The sequence below is a fragment of the Antedon mediterranea genome, chromosome 11 (genome assembly GCF_964355755.1).
Source record: "Antedon mediterranea chromosome 11, ecAntMedi1.1, whole genome shotgun sequence".
Taxonomy (NCBI): domain Eukaryota; kingdom Metazoa; phylum Echinodermata; class Crinoidea; order Comatulida; family Antedonidae; genus Antedon; species Antedon mediterranea.
The window spans coordinates 6,195,889-6,208,864 of NC_092680.1; the positions used below are offsets into that span (position 1 = coordinate 6,195,889).

General features: G+C 33.2%; 1 protein-coding gene across 1 annotated transcript in view; it reads right to left on the minus strand.

The window, feature by feature from the left end:
- LOC140062698 (G-protein coupled receptor 54-like) overlaps positions 1-11,346 on the minus strand; it is a 43,346-nt gene extending 32,000 nt beyond the window's left edge. The window contains exon 1 of the mRNA XM_072109007.1: positions 11,093-11,346. The gene's annotated coding sequence lies outside the window, so the exon portion shown is untranslated. The remainder of the gene's footprint in view (positions 1-11,092) is intronic.
- Positions 11,347-12,976: the final 1,630 nt, after the last annotated feature.

Below are 12,976 nucleotides of genomic sequence, written 5' to 3' on the forward strand. Positions count from 1 at the left end.
TATTGAGTAGTTCAAAGTTGCAGTCGCTAAAATATGGAATAACCTACCAACTGAAACTAAATATTCACCAACAATTTCTTCATTTAAAGCTATAGATATCGTTTTTCTCTGATTTTAGACAGGACCACAATACAAAACAGGTTCTTTTACCTGTATAAAGATGTTATTAAATAAACAAATAAATAAAAAATGAAGGAAATGCTGGTCTGATCCATAACAGACATATGCAGTAGATACTGTTTGCATTCAGGAGAGCATAAAATGCAGTGGCGTAGTCCACATTTGCTATAGCATAATAATGTGACTTGCCGGAATTACACATGGGCCATGCTACATTTCCACTACTGTCATTGTTAATTGTAAATTATGACATTTAAAATATTATATTATTCGTAAAGTAACATAACTAATAATAGAATTAACTTACGCATATTGTTAAAATTAGCATAAGCATATAATTGAACAAAGCGGAATGAATGAATGAATGAATTATATTTCAATATAATTAGTGATTAATGATGCAAAAATCAGAATATGTTATCAATTAGGCAAATGTCGGACAATAATACAACACACTACAAGTTAGGATATTTGGAACCACCTAAAAATACCGTTTATAAAAGCAGTATCGCTGAAGAGAATTACATGATTGTAAATGAAAATGAAGTAATTACAATTATAGCAACACATTCTCTATGAAATTAACAACACAAAGAGAACACATTCAGCAACTTCGATTGACATTAATGGTGGTCAAAGTAATCGGGTCATTCCAATACGAGAAAGAAAACTGTAACCAATTAACAACCAACAAGAAAAACCAACATCTGCTCTAAAGCTCGGTCTACACTATCAAACTAGTTTGATGTGCCCAATGGTAGTGATATCTTCAAATATGGTAGTGATATGACATCATCATGTTCATTGATTAGCACATCATGTTTATTGTCATATAAAGTTTGATAGTGTAAACAGAGTTTTAGATGCCCATTGCAGTACACCAAACTCAGTTAATAACAACAGTCGTTTAATTAAAGAAGTGATTGTAAATGTAAGTGGAACACGTATCAAAGTCTGAATGACATATGAAGACGATAATTTCTTAATCTCAAAAACAAAAACATTCAAGATTTTTTTTATTGCTAGGTCAACTAAAGTAATAAAAATGGAAAACAGATTTCAACGAACAAAATATCCAAGGTAAGTCACCATCCAGAAGATTAAGAAATACAAACAGTTTTCGTAAAACTCTAACGATTATAGGAAGATGAAACTCATGGACTGAATCACTAAAAACATTATTACCAGAATAAACCATTTAAACATCGATCAGAAGCAGATTAAACACATTGTATTATTGTTAAGCTTTTGGACTATGCTACTGTAGTTTACGCTTGCTACAACCATTCTATTATAATTTCTCTTATTTCTGTTACTCAATATGTTATCGTATAAGTTACATGCTTAAAAGTGTTCGAATTATATATAAATATTTACGGCAATTCATATTTTTAAAATAATATATATAATAAAGGTGAAAATTATGTATATAGATGAATGTGTATGTTTACATGTAATACTTAAAATAATAATAATAATATTAATAAAAAACTGCTCAATTAATTGATATTGCAGTCTATGAACTAAATGGAGATAAGAGTGCAATATTTTCTCGTATAATATACATTATACTTAAAAGTGTTTATAATAATATATAAATATTTACGGTCATTCATATTTATTACAATGATATATATACTAAAGGTGAAAATTATGTATACAGATGAATGTATATGTTTGGGTTTGTGTGTAAGTGTGCGGGTTATTATCAGTGTACACCTTACAATGCATTTGATGTATGTTCTTAAGCATAAAAACACAGTTAATGAGTAAACAAGTTTTTTATTTAAATTAACATACAATTGGTTTTGAAAATAGATGAGTTAACAAAAATAATTTTCAGTAACAGTATGATACTAAAGGTTAAAATTATAAATGATATTAAGGGAAAAACAGACAATTCTGAAAAAGGTAGAAAATGTAAAAAAAAAATTATATAATGAAACATTGAATGAATAAAGGAGGTGGTGAACCACAAAAGAAAAAAAAACCCAAAACAAATGAAACAAACATAGGCCTATGTACAAAAAACAAAAACGGTCTGAATCTCCGGTGGGACACTCCCCCTGCGGTGAAAAAAGGGGGAAATGCCACTCTACCTAAAGGCTGGTTTCCTGTCGACGTAAGAAGTCGAATTTTGCAACGATTCTTGCGTTTCATACGTTTCTTACGTCTCTTACGAAAGTTGAGAAAAAAATTGACGTCGTTGACGTTAGTTAAGATCGTGTCGGGCCGTAGAAAAACATCTGTAGTTATGCTGCTCCCGAAAGTTGAAATTTTAGCTGTGAAACACACGTCGTATGCTTACGTAGATTTTAGTTTTGTTACGAAAGTTGAAATTTTTTTCTTACGTCGGTCAGATTTATGACGTATTTGAAACAACATCTCTGATTGGTGTTTCTTTTTAGAGCGGGTTTTATCATTTTTCGCGCGAAATGTTGAATGATGTTATTGTACCTGTAGCAGGCTACTCAGCATCAGTGTCAGTGCAACTCAGCATCAGTGTCAGTGCAGCACACCAATATATTATTCTTAGTAGATAGGCTAGGCCCTAGTATTAGTAATAATACTTAATTAATACTGTACTAATAGGAATTGATTTGACCAAAATCTAATCAAACTAGCCTATAAGGAGCCTAGGCTAGTAGGCCTATGTATTATTGTATGAATCAAAATATGAATGAATTATCCTGGCCCTTTAGGCCTAGCCTTAAATAGTTTTCAAAATTAAATAAAGGCAAATCATTTCGGGATTCCTATTATTATTAGACCTACCTAGGCCCTAGGCTAGGCCTTGGCCTATGGGCCCAGGCATACTCTAATCGAGCATGAGATAGTACTACCGCAGTAAGATATCCATTATTTACAGGCCTATAATAAGAATAAATTTAACAAAACAATATAAATTATACAAAATCAAGCAAACAATTTTTTTTTAAAGTTACATAATAATATTATAATGCTTACAAAGGGGCTTTCTATATCTTATCTTGTTGCAAATGTTCATTTTCGTGACGTTTCTACCGATGCTGATTGTTTATTGCACGTCCATAAATAAGAGTATTAGATTTTGATATGAGTTGTAAACTCCCTGATTAGAACATTATTAGGCCTATATTGAAACTACTGTGCATTTGTAAAGTATGTACAACATCGTAAAGTGGGCTAAAATTATAGTAGTAAATACATACAAATGTTATTGTCCGGCTTTATTTCACTATAAGGACATACACATTACGTCATAACTCCTGTCGCTCATTGGTTGCTTGTTACGATTGCGCTTACGTCTCTTGCGAAAGTTGACTTCAAGTCAACTTTCGTAAGAGACGTAAGAAACGTGACGCAAGGGCGTTCATTCAAGCGTAAGATAAAAAATCCCGGTTTCCTGTAAAATCGGAAGAAAACGTCGTAACGCAACAATTGTTAGGTCATCGGTTTCCTGTAAAATCGTTTGTCGTTACCATTTTTCTTACGTTGCGTCAATTTTGTAAATTTTCGATCGTAATCGGTTTCCTGTAAAATCCGCATTTCTTACGACAAATCGACGTAGTCGCAACAAAAGTGATGTTCTTACGTCGACAGGAAACCAGCCTTAATAGCGACGCACATAAAGGCTGGTTTCCTGTCGACGTAAGAACATCACTTTTGTTGCGACTACGTCGATTTGTCGTAAGAAATGCGGATTTTACAGGAAACCGATTACGATCGAAAATTTATAAAATCGACGCAACGTAAGAAAAATGGTAACGACAAACGATTTTACAGGAAACCGATGACCTAACAATTGTTGCGTTACGACGTTTTCTTCCGATTTTACAGGAAACCGGGATTTTTTATCTTACGCTTGAATGAACGCCCTTGCGTCACGTTTCTTACGTCTCTTACGAAAGTTGACTTGAAGTCAACTTTCGCAAGAGACGTAAGCGCAATCGTAACAAGCAACCAATGAGCGACAAGAGTTATGACGTAATGTGTATGTCCTTATAGTGAAATAAAGCCGGACAATAACATTTGTATGTATTTACTACTATAATTTTTGCCTAATCATGTTCTAATCAGGGAGTTTTAGGGTTGAGGGATGGGAAAGCGGATAGGTGCAAAGAGGAACAATTTTTAAATATATTCTTTATGCACTCAGTAACGAAATATTTTTTTCATGTTTTATAGGCCTATAATTAATATACCTCTAAATACAGTAAAACATTTGCGATTTAATACTTTGTTAAAACTGTCACTGTCATAATCGATTGAAATATAGTCACGATACACCACTACGACGTTTATATTTTTGGTAATTATTAATTAATACAAACGTTGAGAAGGAACTGTCAGTATAGTTTATTTTTATATAATAATGTGTTTATATATCTAACAGTAGAGCCTATCCACAATCTCAGTAATAAGTTTATTTGTATATATTTTTATATTACATCAACAGTACGAACATTCACAGTAAGAAATTTTCGATTCAAATGAGGACCAAAAATAGGTAATTATGTATTTACAGTATTGTTCAAGTTTATTCTCAAAGGGCCCATATATTTACCTACCGTATGTGTTAAACCAAGGGCTCATAAATTTACCTACTTGTGTTAAACCAAACTCTGGCAGACTGAGAGATTGGGATGTTCCATTCATCGCAAATCAATACATTTGTATAATCGTATATTAAATCAAAATAGTATTTTTTAAAGAAAATCGGCCTGTCTTCAACATTATGATGCTGTACTCTAGCTGTTCAACCGGTTTTCAGCTATTAAAAACAATTATCGTAGGAGGAGATAGGAAAATGCGAAGCCTCCTCGCATTTTTGTGGCGGGTATTTTTTAAGATGGACATCCATTATTAGACAGTGTATACCACGATCGGAAAACACCCCTATTTGGGGCAAATCGTTGAACCTAAATTCGTTTTAATCGTCAATAACTAATTATCTAACTTAATTTAATTAGTAAACAGGGTTACATCAGGTGGTTAAAATCAGTACCGAAAGTACGAACCAACTTTATATACCATCGAGTAAAAATTCTAGAAGTAAAGCGCGATTTACCGAATTTTGCCCTTACGTAAATTTATATATAGATTATAGGCCTGTAAATAATGGGTATCTTACTGCGGTAGTAGGCCTACTATCTCATGCTCGATTAGATATGCTTATAGGCCAATAGGCCAATGCCTAGTTTAGGGCCTAGGTAGGTCTAATAATAATAGGAATCTCGAAATGATTTGCCTTTTTTTAATTTTGAAAACTATTTAAGGCTAGGCCTAGAGGGCCAGGATAATTAATTCATATTTTGATTCATACAAATAATACATAGGCCTACTAGCCTAGGCTAGTTTGATTATTTGGTCAAATCAATTCCTATTAGTACGGTACCGTACAGTATTAATTAAGTATTTTACTAATACTACTAGGGCCTAGCTTATCTACTGAAAATATAACATGTTGGTGTGCTGCACTGACAGGTAGGCTACAATAACAACATTCAACATTTTGCGCGAAAAATGATAAACCCGCTCTAAAAAGAAACACCAATCAGAGATGTTGTTTCAAATACGTCATAAATCCGACCGACATAAGAAAAAAATTTTCAACTTTCGTAACAACACTAAAATCGACGTAAGCATACGACGTGTGTTTCACAGCCAAAATTTCAACTTTCGGGAGCAGCATAACTACAGATGTTTCTCTGCGGCCCGACACGATCTTGACTAACGTCAACGACGTCAATTTTTTCTCAACTTTCGTAAGAGACGTAAGAAACGTATGAAACGCAAGAATCGTTGCAAAATTCGACTTCTTACGTCGACAGGAAACCAGCCTTAAGCGCGATCACCAATCAAAGTAACCACCACAGGAGAGGTAAAAAGAACAGAAACAAGAGAAACTCTGTTTGTCCCCAGAGGCACTATACCGATCATGAGCGACTCAGTATAACAGGCCTCATGATACCCCCTCTTTTTAGTTTTACCTTCTCAATCATAAGACAAGGCTTGAAACCAATTCAATAACGTAGTGGGTTAAAGGTGGTCAGACACTTTACCGTACGATTACCATGCAATCAATATGGGACCTAACGCTTGGTTCACATTGGTTGAAAGTTTGGCTTAACTGTTGTATGTAACGAAAGGGAATTTTCCATATTTACTAATATATAATAACTAATTTTACGTGTTAATGAAGCACTACATCATTATAAGATCAGACATTTTGTATGATTGATATTATGACACTGATCGCCTTTGGACATGCATATACGAACAGCAAGTGCAACTCTTCTTCAAGTAAGACCTCAATGCATTATTAATCTGTTTTTCTTTCGTGATTGTCTGGCGCCTAAATTCTCGGAGAGAAAAAAATATTCTTCATGGACTAAGAATTGGGTAATTAAATTCATCACAACACGTGTGAATTTTACGGGTTTAGATAATAATGGTACGCGCTTGGTCAAGTAATTGGCACGTGTGAGACATTCTCAGAAAAATGTCTCAATTTAAAGAGAATATGCATGTTTTTCCCGAAAATTGCTCTTTTTGCTTAATAGTCAATTTAAGTTTAGTATTTTTTAAAAGATTCAAAACAATAATTATAGGCCTACAATAAATACTATTCAATTTTAGTTTATCCATCCTGTAATTTGCGAGTTACTCGCTGTTGGATGCATATAAAAAAAAATATATGTAATATTTTGGATTATTGTTACTGTCTATCTGTTTTGGAAACAATTTGCAGATTAAAGTGTGTTACATACAGGCCTACTTAAACAGTTTTTATTGTTAAATATTGTGACAATAGAATAATATAGAATAGTTATCGTAGGCTCAGGTTTACAAATAAACAATTGGTGATATAACGTTTGTATGAATAGTTCTGAAAACAACTGTTTAGTTTCTCGGCGCTTCGATCCGTATACCTCGATCGTCCCCAGGAGTGAGAATTCGACAAGTTTAAATCTTTTTCACTGTGGCTGTGCTATTATTTTAACTTTCACATCGAGTCCCACCGAATCTCACTTATATTCCCCAATGTTCATAGGTTTCCCTCATTCTGACTAATGAGGACGATCGAAGCATACGGATAGAACGTCGAGAAACTTAACAATTCTTATTTAAATGTTCTTAAACGTGTGATCCGCTTTGGGACGACTACTGCTTTCAAATAGTATCGTTAAATAATTACGGCATGTTAAATTCAAGACTAATCAATCTTGAAATACTCGATACGGTAAGCGACCAAAGATTCGTGGCGCTTGTTCAATTTTTGTAGGTTTCAGTGTGCATTTGTTGTCTCAAAACGATCGTATAAAATATAACCAATTTAGAAATATAGCCAAATTATAATGTCAGCATTGAAGTGAAAGGTTATTTGAAAAAAAAATTACTGTACAATATTAAATAGGACTACCTTTAACCATGGACCTATAATACACACGATGATGGCGCTAGTTATAGCCCGTTATGCACGAGTAGGCCTAATTAACAAACAGGCAGTAAGAAAAGAATTGCATTCGCGGTTTATTGCGAGTATTGTTATTGTAGGCCTAAATGTGTAAAATATAAAGTAGAAATTAATTTAGTTGTCATTGTTTTGTAATTGTCGTCAGAATTGAAAATTATATTAATGACCTACTATGGAGTATAAACTGTGGTGTTTATTCGACCAAGCCAATCTTTAATCGAAAAGTGACGTTTAAAATCTGTTTTTAAACTCTTCTTATTGGTTGCGCATTTTACGTCACAGTAAAGAAGATGGAAATATTAAAAGGCTCTATACGCATGCGCATAAACCACAGTTTTCGAGTTGGCCTATTTATGGTGGTTACGTTAGGCTACCCAGTACTTATTATTATAGCCTACCCATGAGGTGAAGCTTAATCACTTCCAAACGATACCGTAATAAAGACCTAGGCCTACTGTTAATTCAGAAACTTAGAATACTAAATAAATCCAATAATTATCCTAAATCATGAAGATAGGACGTCTGCTAAAATACTAATGACCCGTATACTCCAATGATAACACCGACCTACCAAATGCCAAATATACGCAATTCGGTTAATAACTCACCTGTGTATTATGCAAATCATTATAGGTTTATTAGGCGTGAAATTTAATTATGAAACCCGCTTACAAAATTAATTATAATAATATATAGAATGAAAATTCTGTTTAATGATAATTTAATTCTGTAGCTATAATTAAAACGTTGTTTCATTTTTTAATAATTATAATATGAGAAGAGTTAATTAGGTCAGTACATAATTTTTTATCTCCGAATATATTTAATATATTATTCTATAATTACTAATTCTATGCTACATTGCTGTATTGAAATATTGGCAATAAACATTGTCCTGCATGGCCTCGTACATCTGTTCTGAATATTTATTGTGTTTTAACTAAACCTGAATTAATATATTTTGCATGATACATGGAATGAGACATTGGCGCTGGTATTAAAAAGAACAGGTAGGCCTACGGCATATTATTGTCTTACATCTCATACATTTTTCGGATATGTAATGTGTTTGTATGTACGCCTATGTGAAGTAACATTCAAGGAGTTTTCGATGTGTGACGATCTTAGTAGTATAGTATGCATTACGTCATTGGTCGTCCAGTACTGTAAAATCAATTTCGATTCATTTGCAACGAGTTTAAAATGCTCATTCCTGTGATAACAAAATCGTTATCCTTACAGTACAGGGAAATCGCATATTAGGAGGAGTGTACTAGATTCTCATTTTGATTACGTCATCCATTCTTCCTCTGAAAATGACTATAACTGACCGGTCATTTATAACTTTTGAAAATATAATGTAGGACGAACTTGATGAATGTAATTTAAAATTGTTTTGTCGTCTGCTCACACACGGTGATATTATGTATTGAGAGTATATCAACCATTTTCAAGCAATCGTATGGTTTATTTATAACTACCAATCGTAGACATTATGTCTTCTGTGATATCATTATCTTAGAGTGACGATACATTTTCGTTATTTATTGTTTTTTATTTGGAATTATTCGATATCGTAAATATTTAATTTACTGATCAACGTACCCGGGGATTGCTGCACTTTAATTAGTTCTCTGCAGATATAGATACAGCTGCCGTAAATATAAACTTGATTCCGATGTAGTCATGCGATGACTGTATATTGTTAATGATTTATCAATAAGTGGTCACCACTCGTATACTGACATATTCTAACGAAAATAGAGTTTAAATTGTTATTTTCATCACAATAGTCATCATAAATAATCGTACCCCAACAATACAATCAGATAATTCAAAGAACCTTAGGGATATAATACAGTAAAAGAATTCGATCCAAGTAGGCCTATTAAGAGGATATCTTCGGGAGCAAACAAAATGCTCCCTAAAATAGAGGTGTCCCCTTAATAGGAGTCGCTCGTAATATCCTAAAACATAATGTCCCTCTTTCGTTTCAATAGAAAGTATAACATCCATATCAATATAAAAGGAAACAAAAAGTAAGCTCCAACCTGTACAAATTCCAAACTATATAGAAACATTCAATGCAGAGCTTCTTCATCTAGAATATTTTGGTGGTCCTTTGATAGGGTGTCCCCGTATTAGAGGATCCCAAAATGTGTAGTAGCGTTGATTCATGGCAAAAAATTACAAAAATATATCCAATTGTTAAAAGATATGACCTAAATGACATCATTCAACTAATGTGTGCCACAGTCATATAAAATATACACGAATGCCACAATGTAAGACCTGGAATAATATATAATTGCATACTATAAATATTAACATGCTTCACAATCATGTACGTGTGTATATGTGGAAACACACAATGACACTAAACAACAGGCGCCTGGAATAATTTAAGTGTTTCAACTGTATTTTTAGCAGATATAATGCAAACGCAATTCTACTTGGCGTTTCATACCTAATCAATGTCGTATAACTAAGCTTATATGTTTCAAATCTGCCAGATTATAGACCTAATCTTCTAATCACAAATGATCCTTCTAAATAATACTGATCCCAGATCCGAAGGGTTAAATACAGTGGGTGAATTTTGGCGCCAATGTGCAGACGATAATTGATTCACATACATCAATGACCGAATGCTAAATGTCATGTGATTACATTGAAATGGTGAAATTAGTAATAGCCTGCGTTGTTCATAAGCCTTTACTTCAAACAGTTTTGAATTCGTGGTGTTCAGGGAACAGGAGGGATTTGGCATGGCCATAAGATGTGTTTAATCATTGAAAAATGTTCCATTTTCTTTTGTAAATACTGAATAATAACTGTAACATAACCACTGAAGCTAATTTTGGTATTAAATACTAAACTAATGCAATAATCCTACAGACTTATTTATTTTAATGTACCCTTTTTGGAATTACATAGAAGTAAATATAGTTATATTTAGGATATTTGCTTACATTTTACTACAAACTCTGATGTGTATGTGCGCAATCATTGACGTCAACTCAATTATTAGGCAATATATCTAGACGAAAATAGCAGAGGACAATTGTTCACTATTCACGCAGTTTTACGGTGCAAAAGTATTAACTAGGTCTTTTATATATATACACCCACTAATACAGTACAGGCTGTTAATAATACAAAAATAACAATGAAATGTATATATATTCTACAGGCAAATCTTATGCTTCTATGATATTGCTGATATCACAATTACGTAAAAACATAGATTATAATATTCCTGGCAATAACATCGTCTTGAGGGTTTCTTATTCTTCTTAACATTGCATTACAATTCCTCTGAGACGAATAACATGGAGGTATAATAATGATCTGTTATCTAATGATACCTTATTGTAGAGAATGTAAGTTAATGATGACTGCCTTGTCAACGATGTGTAAAAAAGACCACCCTAGAATCTAATGTAATGTAGAGTAGCCTAGTTTTGTCACAAAGTCATTCAAACACATTAAAGATAATGAAATGGAACTCACCACACATTGCAAGCGTGCTTTACACAGCTTTTGACTCGGTATGTTATAATAGCACGTGTTTACAGACATTTCTTACGCAAGCTAAAGTTGAACACTGAAGAAAAATGTATAATTCTAAACCGGGAAATTCGGATAATACGTTTAGATTAGTCTATCGGTTTATCGTCTAATGTAGTTATTCTGACCAACGGCTAATGTCCATCGGAAGGACGACAAAGATCTCAAACTCAAGTTTTCTCGCATAACGTGCCATTCGAATCTTACCACTGTGCCATATGATAGCTCTTGATACAAACCAGTATTGACATTGGAGTATATAAATCACCAAGTTATTATAACTAGATTAATATTACAACAACAATGCGTTTGCGCATATAGTATGTAGATATACACCGGAGGCGTATCTTAAGGGAAACCCTTAAATGCAATAATTATTGACAGAGAAAGTTGGGTTATTTCCAGGTTATTATTCCTATCTAATCAAGATTTATCTAAATACATTAATTACCGTTGCCATCTGCTTTGAAGAAAAATAAGATTATGTCTAACCTGATTACCTTTAAAGTAATTATTGAAGGGATTGCTCGTGACATTCAATTCTAAAGATTGTTTTTGTACCTGACGTTGTTACTGCAAGGAACAAACACATTATTGGATGGATGTGCCTGGATTTTGAACAAGGTGTTTTTCGTCCTAGTTTAATATTCCCAATATTAGCCAACATTAATACATTAGGCAAAATTGTTTAGTCGAATATTATCGTATTCAAGCATATGTAATATTTATGTTACTTTTTTTTATGTTTTCTGATCAGGTAACGTATATTATCTTTGTTGAGTCGGGTAATTTAAAAAAGTCAAAACATATATTCATCCAACATTTCTTCATTTCAATGTCTGAGATACATTCACACGATTACCAGTAGAATAGACGTGCCATAATTTCAGTAAATATAACTAATATAAGTTCGCATGGCTAGGTATATTTTATTGTAATCTCCATTATTATGATCGCAGAACAAATGCAGTTATCCGGTGCACTAAAGAGGTGGGTTTTCGGTCGCGAACTGTTCATGCCTATCGCGTCGCACACATCTAGATATTTAGTTATCCGGGTCAAAATCCGAGCGCCACCTTATTAAAAAAAAACTTTAGAACAGAGGTGTGATACAAACGATAATCGAAATGTTTTGTATAATTCTACGAAAGCCTGACTGCTCTACTTTTTTTTTTATCGGTTTGATCAGGTAACGTATATTATCTTTGTTGAGTCGGGTAATTTAAAAAGTCAAAACATATATTCGTCCAACATTTCTTCATTTCAATGTCTGAGCTACATTAACACGATTACCAGTAGAATAGACGTGCCATAATTACAGTAAATATAAGTTAGCATGGCTAGGTATTATTGTAATCTTCATTATTATGACTGCGGACTAAATGCAGTTATCCGGTGCACAATATAGGTGGGTTTTCGGTCGCGAACTATTCATGCCTATCGCGTCGCACACATCTAGATGTTCAGTTATCCAGGCCAAAATCCGAGCGCCACCTTTTTCAAAAAACTTTAGAACGGAGGTGTGATACAAAACGAAAACCGAATGTTTTGTAGCCTATAATTCTTCGAAAGCCTGATTGTTTTATTCAACTCGGCTGCGCCTCATTGAATAAAAGTCGTCTTTCAACTCATGAAAATGTTACAGTGTTTGTATAATCAGTGAGAGAAAGCAGAATAATTTATAGCATTTTATTCCTAATATATTTTTATGTACAAAAAGAGAGAAATAGGAGCTTTTAAAGACAATAAAATGATTTATGAGAGGTTTTGTTCAATAATTTATCGCCTATTGGGCATATGTTTGTAGTCTTTCAGTAACCCCCTGAA